Source organism: Sinohyriopsis cumingii, chromosome 1 (genome assembly GCF_028554795.1).
Source record: "Sinohyriopsis cumingii isolate HCF-2022 chromosome 1, ASM2855479v2, whole genome shotgun sequence".
Taxonomy (NCBI): domain Eukaryota; kingdom Metazoa; phylum Mollusca; class Bivalvia; order Unionida; family Unionidae; genus Sinohyriopsis; species Sinohyriopsis cumingii.
In genome coordinates, this window is record NC_142961.1 from 138272462 (window position 1) to 138284008 (window position 11547).

The 11547-nt window shown below is 37.6% G+C and overlaps 1 protein-coding gene across 2 annotated transcripts in view; it reads right to left on the bottom strand.

Annotated features, from left to right (window-relative positions):
• LOC149807939 (uncharacterized) overlaps positions 1–7728 on the bottom strand; it is a 71980-nt gene extending 64252 nt beyond the window's left edge. Inside the window, exon 1 of one of the 2 annotated variants that reach the window (XM_089972177.1) lies at positions 7599–7728. The gene's annotated coding sequence lies outside the window, so the exon portion shown is untranslated. The remainder of the gene's footprint in view (positions 1–7598) is intronic. The other variant, XM_089972164.1, reaches the window with a different exon arrangement.
• Positions 7729–11547: the final 3819 nt, after the last annotated feature.

Sequence of the window (11547 nt, forward strand, 5' to 3'; positions counted from 1 at the left end):
TTCAAATATATACTATGGAGAAAAAAAAAATGGTTTATTCGGGACTTGGAACGTCCGAACATTTCTGAACAGGGACACCACCACAAAACCTGAGAGAAAAATTCTTCTCAAAGGCATTGGATCGCTACCGCATTGATTTTGCTGTAATAAGTGAAACAAGGCTCGTAGATGAAGGTTTGCTGAAGGAAGCCCGAGGATGATACACTATTTTTCTGGAATGGAAAAGCTAGAACCGAGGCAAAGCTGCACGGAATAATAATAATAATAATGATAATAATAATAATAACAATAATAATAATATTATTATTAATAATAATAATAATAATAATAATAATGAGGACTTTGTATAGCGCCTAATATTTAGAAGCTCTAAGCTCTTTACAACATTAGACAACACCTATATTATACAAAACATATATAATAATATTATTACAAACAACAAACACCATGAAACCTAAATATAAAATAACATGCTGAAAATATTTAAGGTACGGAACATTATTAGGTCTTTAAGTTAGTTCTTGCAGTCGAAATAAGTGAGTTTTAAGAGCACTCTTGAATGGGATCACTGTGGCATTGTGTCTACGTTCAGTGGGTTATACATTCCACGTTGCTGGGCCCTGGTATGCAAAAGAACGTTGTCCATTTGACTTCGTTTTCGTAATGTGAATAATGAGCATACGATTGTCAGAAGAGGAGCGTAAGTATCTTGCTGTTGTGTACATATGTGTGAGGTCGGATAGGTATGTTGGACTGGAGTGTGCTTGATTCTGGATCGAATGGATAGCCAGTGTAGGGTACAGAGCAGCGGGGAGGTGTGCTCTCATCGTGGTACTCTAAGTATGATCCGAGCAGCTGTGTTTTGAACTTTTTAAAGTTTCTGGAGTAGATATTGAAATGAACCAGACATAACTGAGTTACAATAGTCCAGTCTTGAAAGTACTAATGAACATACAAGTGTTTTAGTTCTATCAACTGAAAGATATTTGCGAATGGAGATGATGCGCCTCAGCTCAAGATATGGTGGAACGTGAGAGTACTGTCCAGAGTGACACCCAGTTTTCGTATTGAATGTGAATTCAATGTTGGTGTTACTGATATTTGCTGGTGTTACTGATATTTATTGTTTGAGGTAAAGGATGTGACAGAAAGTCTTTGTGTTGTGATTAGAATGGCCTCAGTTTTATCATCATTCATCTGCAGCTTGTTACATGTCATCCATGATTTCACATCAGAAATGCACCTCTCTACATATTGGATGGTAGCATCAACTTCAGTTGGGTGGCTAGATTTGTATATTTGGGTGTCGTCAGCGTACAAATGGTGAGACACTGGATGATGATATATGCCACTTGAGAGCGTCTGAGTGTATAGAATGAAGATAACAGATCCAAAAACAGACCCCTGTAGAACACCACAACATAGATTAACTGGGCTGGAATGTATTTCATTTGCAGGCACAATTTGTGTCCTGTTGACCAAGTAGGACTTGAACCACAGTAAGGTTGTATCATGAATGCCAAATACATGTTGGAAACGGTGAAGTAACATAGCATGGTCTATTGTGTCAAATGCTGCAGACAAATCAAGGAGGGTGAGGACTTTAATCTTTCCGCTATCCAAAGCAGAGAGAATGTCGTTAACTACTTTTACATGAACTACTTTTAGTTTCATTACTGTGGCAAGGGCGATATGCAGATTGTACATGGCTAAAAAGACTGTTTGAATTCAGATGAGATACAAGCTGGGATAGAACAGCCTTTTCTAAGATTTTTTTATATGAATGGGGCATTATAAACTGGGCGGTAGTTCTTTAAATCGTTATGCTCGAGTGTTGGTTTCCTCAGCAGAGGCTTTACAATGGCCGTTTTGAAAAATGATGGAAATTCCCCGGATGAGAGAGAGGTATTAATAACATCAGTTAGTGAAGGCAATACTGGATCTAAGCACACAAGCAGCAGTGATGTTGGAATTGGATCAAGTTCACATGAATGGGGCTTGCAATCAGCATGATTATTATGAAGGACATCCCCACCCTCCCAGTTGGCATCAACGAGCGACTCGTGAAACTGCGCTTCCCTCTGAATATGTGACCAGAAGAAACAAAGAAACAGTGATATGAGGACTTAGGCTTCACCAACCAGCGACAAACTGAATATCCTTGTTCGACTTCAACGTCAGAGTTGGGAAAGCTAAAAGTGACTGGAAAGGTTCATTTAGATCACACAGAGTGGAGAAAATGAGCACCAACGGTTTGCTTTTTTGAGCAAATGTGCTGATGACATGATGTGTATCACCAACACTGTATTTCTGCAAGATGACAAGTCCAAAACAACCTGAAATCATTATGGCCCAAACAATGGCATCTGAAAGAAGACTTCATTGTCAGACATAGGGATCTACAAGACGTGAGAAGCACATGTGTTATGCGAGGCGCTGAGTGTTGGACCGACCCCAGACTGTTCAGATCAATTCTTAACGTAAGCATTGCTCCCATTCTTTGTATGTGTACAGAGATCATTAGAGCACCGTTTAACACAGCGAGACTGATAATCAGTACCATCGAAACTAATTCAAAGAAGCACTCGACAATAATCTTAAGACCAAAGTATCACTGGCTGATGTTAGTTCTGAAAAGTGGTACAAATTCAAGAACGGTGTTAAAGAAACAGAAATGTCATTCTGGAGCCGAAGACACGCATGCATTTGGATTGGTTTGATGAAAACAATGAACTTATCACTCAGCTTATCAAGGATAAGAACAAAGCAAATGTGGAATGGGAAATGACCCAAGCTCCACCTCCAAGGCACATAAGTTCAAACACCTCAAGGGACAGGTCCAAAAGTAATTGCGCAAGATGAAAGAAAAGTAGCGGCACAAGAAGGTTGTGTAAGTACAGCACTATTTCGATATTCACAACTCTAAAAAGTTCTACATTTCATTGAAAACTTTACGGCCTTCAAGAATAGGATCCACCCCCTTGCTCTCAAATGGAACGACGAAGATCAAAGACCAGAAGCAGTTGCAAAATCGCTGGTCTGACCACTTCACTGGGCTGCCAAACATGCCATCCTCTGTCATCTCCAAAGCTCTTGAACAGCTATCTCAAGTCAGTCCTGAAGGAACTTAATCAACTATCTTCGTTGACGAAATAAAGAAGTCCACCCACCAGATTAACTCGGACAGGGCTCTGGGAAAGGGTGGACTCCCAGTGGAAGTTTACAAAACAGCAGGACCCAGTGCAATCTAAGTTTTCTTTGATATAATCCACAGCATCTGGGAACAGGAAACAATGCAAGAAGATTTCCGTAATACTTTGACCATTTATATAAGAATAAAGGTAGCAAAGCTGACGTCAGCAACTACAGCGGCATCTCCTTCCTCCCCGACTCTGGCAGGATATTTGCCCGAATCATCTTGAGCCGAATAATTACTGAGTCAGAGGCACACCTACCTGGGACCCAGTGTGGTTTCCGTCCAGAACGAAGCATGGTGAACATCTTCACTGTCAGACTGGTCCAGGACAAATGCATTGAGCAAAATCGACCTCACCAAGGCCTTCAATAAGAACATCGTTGTTTTCTGGTCTGTACTAGCCAGAAATGGCCTCCCGCGCAATTTTCGTCCAGATCATCTGGCTCTTCCATGATGGCATGAACGAACACGTCCTCTCAAATGGCGACCCATCCGAACCCTTCGAGATCTCGATTGGTGAAAACAGGACTGTGTCCTGTCACCAGTCCTCTACAACCTCTTCTTTACATACATTCTCAACATATCCACCCTGGAGCTGCAAGAGGGAGTGTATATCAGATACCATCTTGAGGTTCACTCTTCGACCTGTGACGACTCACTGCAAAACTGTTCTCATCCAGGAAGCTCTGTTTGCTAATGATTGTACCATCACGGTACACAAGATAAGTGACATGCAAACAATGCTCAACAAGTTTTCAGAAACCTCCAAGTTAGTCGGCCTTACAGTTAACTTTGGGAAGACTGAAGTTCTTTTCCAACCAGACCTAAACACGAGTGCGACACAGTCAGACATCACCATTGACGTCGCTCAACTGAAAATTGTGGACAGCTTCAAACACCTAGCTAGTGTCATCGCCCACAATACTTCGCTTGATAAGGATATCTCCGCAAGAATCAGTAAACCAGGCCAGTTACTCGCAAGGATTTAAAACAGATTACTTGACCATCACAAGGTTTCCATACCCACAAAGTTGAAGGTGTATAACGCAGTGGTCTTCGCCTCTCTGCTCTACGGCTGCGAGACCTCGGCTATATACCGCAGACACATCAAGCCAAAACTGAAGAAATTCCATATGCGAGCTCTCCCATCTATCCTCGGGATCCGATAACAAGGTTACCAACTTCGAAATCATGGATAAAGCCAAGACAACAGATGTCGAGGCAATACTGATTAAGGCCCAACGTCGCTGATTAGGACATGTCATCAGATGTTCTTTGGGAACTGGCACATGATCGAAGAAACATAGGCCGACGACGCAAGAGCAACACATAATAACTGAAAAACAGCCTAACGTGGTGCGGCCTTAAGCCATTGGATCTAGAAAGAACAACAAAGGACCGAACCAGCTGGCGTGCTCTTATCGCAAAGGGTCAATTAACATTGAAAATTAATGCCTAAGCCAGATACAGAAAATCCCGGAGTGTCGCCACAGGTCACTGTCCGTCCCGGCAACTACAACAGACTTCCAATGTCCCTTCTGTCGTCGATTATGCAAGTACAGACTGGGACTGCAGAGCAATCGACGAACCCAAAGATGATTGCACGGAACCCGTCTTCATCGGATTCGAATGACTATTATTATTATTATTATTATTATTATTATACGCTTCAGTCAATGGCCAATTTGCCGTACAGAGAACTTCGTACATGTCATTACATGAAGGTAATAATAGAAGCGTTTCACAGTACATCAGCAGAGTAGCGGCTATAAGGTAAAGTTCGAAAATGTAAAATTGGATATACGGTCCAACGGGGGATTTCGTTATATTCGCAAATTCATAAAAGTAGGGTTCGTAATAGTGTACTATGTTGGACACAAAATATAACCCCATTTTCTTCAGTTACTGTTAGCACTTTATGATATAATTCCTTTCATTTCGTGCAAATAAAGCTTCATTTTATGGCTTTAAGAACGATACATACCAACCGTCATATATTCCAGCAATTTTTGTATCCACGACAACCGAATAGCTAAAGTTACTTTAAATACTCTAGCACTTCTGGGACAATATATGCCTGCATGTTTCTTCCAAAACGCCCTCCTTATTACTTTCATCGAAGGTACCCTCTGCGTTGCATAGACTCTTGCCCATGTAGTTCGACGGAATTGTGTGTTCTAACTCATAAATTCGTGTAATGGGATGAACACCATAGTCTCGTGTATACATACAATTTACAGCCTCGTATCTATCATGCTGATAATGCAAATATTATTTTTTTAAATTAACAGGAACGCATGACTGGAATTTGAAGGAACGCGTGATTATGAATGACTTAAGCGCTCTTTAGATACCAAAGTAATATTATTTTATTTTTGCTTGATAAAGAAAGAAAATCGGGAAGGCAGAATCCATCCATCCGTCTATATATACTTCGACAAGGTCCGAATATAGTGGAAGCTCATTAGGAGTGGTACATGGGATGTAATATAACTCTTTCAATCAATCAATCAATCAATCAATCAGTAAATAAATAAATAAAATCAAACTGTTCAAAGTAGTGAATGCTTACGTAAGGCACTGAAGATGAGTAAATATATATATTTTTATATATATCATGGCTGAGATTGTGCCAAATATAACTCATAAGAAATCAGGTTGTTGAATCATTTTTCAAAATATTTTTATTTTTAAGTCAGTAACAAAAACATATGATATACATTTAAAGGAATGCAAATACTTAGAAATAGTTTCACAAATCGACTTAACTGTCATTTTCATCGTATTTGCTGTGATTCATCGCTAAACTCACAACACCGAGTTTCCAGTGATCTTATAACAAAAACAAAAAACAAATAAAAGCATCCTGACTTTCTTTTATATTGGGATCGGATAAATTGTCGCCAATTTCTTCAATAATAATAATCGATGAGTTTTTACCCTTAAGGTTTTCAAATAACCGAATTTTGAACAAATTCTAATAAAGATATCGTAATCGATTAAATGGTCATCTCAGTAAAAGTGATCAATGCTTTACCATAATAACAGAATTGGGATTGCATTATCAATCTGATTACAATCGAGATCTACTTGTAAAATGTAGACTCAGGTCACCATTATTACTTCCGGGTCAGTACCCTCAATGTAGCCCCAATCTATTTTATAGATTTGTTTTCCCTCTTTTCTTTTGGTGGTTATCATTGGCTAAGATTATTGCGTTCTTGGTATTGATTCAAAGAAAACTGTTATTCTTTAGAATAGGAGCATTACGGTATGGTTGTCTGTGTGTATTTTGGCTACAGTGCACGGTGAGTAACATGGTTCAGTCACGTACTTTTGTTTAGTTTAATCCCCCTTAAAACAGCTATTTATTAGGATCTGGACAGGACATATGAATACATGAAGAAACTATAAAGGGAGGATAAATGTGACCTGAGTCCAAGTATGCCGACGATCTTTAAACCAACTGCAGCGATACTAAACGATGACCATAAATCCATATTGTCAGTCAAAACCGCACTAATGCTCAGCCTCATAAATTACTCAGGATACTCAACAAAGGGAGCTAGAATGCTTTTTATGCTAGTTTTGTTATATTAAGAACTGCACAATCTATATTTATACTACTATATTAAAATTAATGAGATTTCGACGGAAGCAATTCATATAGATCGATTTACGGTAAGGAAAGTAAAATACAGTTCTGGATACTTTTTCTTGAATGCTCTCTTCTACGTTGCCTTGTATGTATGTACTTCATTGAATATTGGCAATGGTTGCCAAACGAAAGTCTATTAGTGCAGTCGTCTCTAGAATTCTAACAAAATATTAGTACTGACATTTCTATCCACTATAAATTCTTGGCCCTTGTAGTGGTGGTTCACGACGGCAGCAATCACAATGACTATCAAGATGATAGTTGAGGTTTTTTTTTGTTGAGGTTTGGTTTTTATGTTTGTTTTCAATAATGATCTATCTTTCTAAATAATGATCCATAAATTATTCAGTAATTTAAATAATGATGAACCGAATGCAATTGAAAGGTTGCAAATTATCTTGCTAGCTAGTTTGTCTCTTTAAAATATTAACTAAAGAACACACGCAAAGACAGCACTGCCGAATTTGAGCGAATTCAAAAACTATGCACAGGGTAGCACAATATTTGAACGCAGATAACTTGCAGGATAAGAAAATTGTGCATTTCTTTTTGTTCTGTGTGTGCGTGGGTGCGTGTGAAAAAAAAGAAAGATAACATTAATGAATTAAAGTTAATTAAAAAAGGTAAACTCTCTGATCTGCAAATAGAAACCCTGACGAAATCATTTCAAGAATAAATACAACGTTTTAAAGACAATTTAGACAAAGGAGGAACTCTGAATAATATAAATTAGCGATGACTCACCCCTTAACGCTGCTTGAAGTAAGCTGGGTCTGTCGAGGCAGCTGCCTGTATTGCAACACGAGCCTCTTTTCCTCGATCATACGAGATCCTTTATAACTGCCAACAGCTGATGAGGTCATGGGTCGAACCCACTTACGATCGAGGGAATAGGATTCGTTTATGTACTGCAAACGAATTTGTTCTGCTACGCATGTTGGAATTATTGTCACCCAGTATCTTCGATATCGAAGATGTGAGAAACAATCGATAATTCATGTAATATGGAAACCAATAAGAACACAATCGAGAGACATTCGCTTTTGGCGATTACCGCTAATCTGGGATCAAGAACTAAATGCGCAAACTTATTTAATATTGAAAGAGGAAAAGTGAAGCAATTTGTCGTGGCTTAAGAAAGCATTTCGTTGAAATCGATTTGGCGAAAGAAAAGTGCTGAACAACCAGATCTGACATAAGTGCTGGCATTTACACTTCAACTGCATTCTCAGCACTTTCAATATCTGCAAAATGTATTCAGTAACGTCCCTACTGCAGGGGCTCTTTTTTCTATTTCGCGTTCTATTATCTCTAGTACTTTAAGGCTTATGGAAAAAATATGGGTAATAAAGGGGCTAGTTCTGAATACTTTTTCTAGGTCACATGTCCCAAAAGTTGCTTATGATTGTAGTTTTTGCATTAGGAATACGATTGTCATGCAATAAAGAAATATAAATGATAGCAATTACAAACTAAGAAAACCAAATTCTAAGTAATAAAACTATACTTCAGTAATTAATCCATAAGTGAGTGATTAAGGTACAAGTCAGTAATAAGTTATAATTCAGTGATTAACGTATAAGTCATTGATTAAATCGGTGACTAAGGTGTAAGCCAGTGATTAAGGTATAAGTCGGTGAATAAGGTATGAGTCGGTGATAAAGCAATTAGTATATACTGATCAGCTGAACAAAACAAACATCATATTTACATAAATGTAATATACTGACGAAGAAAGGAGGCTCAACTAAAGGTCTTATTACTACCTTTGACGATTCTTAGGAATTTCAGCTATTTCATTTCGAGACAACAAAAAAAGATGCTCACTCCTGCCAATATATATATATATATATATATATATATATATATATATATATATATATATATATATATATATATATATATAGAGAGAGAGAGAGAGAGAGAGAGAGAGAGAGAGAGAGAGAGAGAGACATACATACATACATACAGTTCCGCTCCTGTGCCTTAGTTGTTAGAGCGTCCGCCTCGGTTGCAGGAGGTCGTGGGTTTGATGCCCGGCCGAGTCATACCAAAGACTTACAAAAATGATACTAACAGCTTCCTCGCTTGGCGCTCAGCATTACGAGGTTAGTGGTGTCAGGATAATGTGACTGGGTGGGACATCACGCTACATGTATGCGACATATATATATATATATATATATATATATATATATATATATATATATATATATATATATATATATATATATATATATATATATACTGGTAGGAGTGGACATTTGATAAATGCATGGCAAGGCAATTCTTTCTGTAATGGTAACTTAATTCTCCTTTTTTGCATTTGGAATTTAATGACTTTGTGTTCCTTCCTTAGTCTAATATCTTGGAACGGGCCCTGGGTGGCAAATTTTGAGGAGCTCGCATTTACTGATCACTAACATATCACCCACCCCTTTCCACGTAGGTTCGAATTTCGACCTCAGAAAACGTGGGTATGTGAGTAAACTTACCAGTGGCTTCCGGTGGGTCTGTCGTTCCTCCCGGGGTCTTCCCCTTGTTCTTCCTCCACAAAATATAATGGCCGCCATTTATAACCTATCCTGTTCTGAAAAATGACGTTAAACCAAAATGCAAACCAAGCACATATATTCCCAACATTAGCCACAACTACCGCATGCAGTTATTCTTTTTATAAAGCATATTTCATAAAGCAAGTTTTTGTGTGCATTTTAAGAAGTGTTTTGTAAAAAGTAAGCGGCAGATGTAATTATAACAGTCATATTAATTAACAAGCTGGAACATTTATCAAACATAGGAAAGGTACATAAGACCACGCTTCATACGTCTGTCCATACAGTACATCATCGGCATTTTTCGTCTCGTCGATAAAGAACCTTGGATGTAATTCATCCTCATTGAGAACTACATTCTGAACTACTTTTGTTCACTTGCAAATATACGGCGATGACAATGTCACAATCGGATTAATCTAGGCTCGCCTGTCGTAATATATGTGGTGCATCCCGCCAGAGGACAATCACCAAACACATCAAATTGATGTGTATTCCTACACCTACATCAAAAATATTTCACGACTTGACGTAAACGGTCGAGCGATGTTCTATAATAATACATATGCATATAGATTGTCACCTTGATCTTTTACTCATTAATTACATAATATGACAAGGCTGGTAATATATTTCAGCATTAAATTGAAGAGCGAGAAATGGTTATATTAAAATGATGATTCTTTTTAAACAGCTTTATTTTAATATTTTTTCTGATTTTCTTAAAGAAAGCTGAAAAATTTAAATGTTGCATGAAATGCACCATTGCTCTTTAGGTGAACGTGAACTTGCAATATAATGTAATGTTCACTAATGTAATCTTTGACAAGCAGAACAATGCACATTGTTTGCTTATGCATTGAACTACTATTCCTAGGGCTGTCAAGACAATCAAGGGTGGATATAGGTTATACGATACAAATGGTATGGAAAAATAGGAACCAGCCTGGAAATGGGTGAATATAAAATAGAGTATAAATGGGTTTGGCAGACCAGGATTGGTTAATAACGTAAGTTATGTTTTTGGGAAAAACAATCTTTTGAGAGCTTATCCTAGTTATAAGTGAAACAAATTGAGACATTTTTTTTATTGATGGAATTTCAGTCCTTTAAGAGTCTCGAGTTTGGAACACTCATTACTAAAATTAGTACTTTACTCTTTGGTGCAGAATTGAAAGCACATGTTTCAAACACACGCAAGTCCATAAAATACCGCGGCTCATATCCTTTCCTCGACACAGAAGCTGACATTCAGGTTTTATCTGTACTGATAAATATAGGTTTGATCATGAGCACTAAGAAATTTTAAATTATTGAATTTTTAATATCATGGTGTTTGCATAGGTTTACTATGAGAACTGAATTAGTACCCTGAGTCCTATAGCAAAGGTCAAATATTAAGGAAACAGAAGTGTGTTGTAAATGGAAATGTGTGTTGTTCTACGAATAAAACTGGCATGCGCATGATACGGCATGCGAACACATCAAATATGAGGTCTGAACAATTTTTTATAGTTTCAAAAGCATGCGTTTGTAAAATGCATCAGTTTCTGAAACTTTGTAACACTTAATAATAGGTATTACGATGTGGTAAGTTTTCCTTTGTCATCTATAGGCAATATATCTATATCCACTTTCATCTCTTAAAGCAGGTTGTCAACATAAGGTGATATGTCATTGAAATATTAGGAAAACTATTAAATCAACTTTCGTCTCTTACTGCAGCTTGTCAGCATAAAGGTCACAGGTCACTGAAACATGGAGTAAACTAGTTACATCAGATTCCTTGTCTTACTGCAGATTATAAACAGACACATCCCCAAACATCCAAGTCTTATTGGACTAGTAAATGTCTGATTTAAAACAAATTCTTGTATCCTCCTGAACGAAATTTTAGAACGAAATTCTGAGTGGTATATACTAATCAGAATTAATGTGCTTATAATTCTAGGTTGCAACAAATCTATCTAAAAACTGGAACACCGAAACTCGTTCCAATTTTGTAGCTTTTACAACAAATTGCCCAAACAGCTGCTTCTAATCAAATTATAGCAAATATATTCTATCATGAAGATAGCTACGTTTCCTCCATCGTAACACGTAGCTGATAACCCTCGAATGTCCAGGATAAGGTGTGC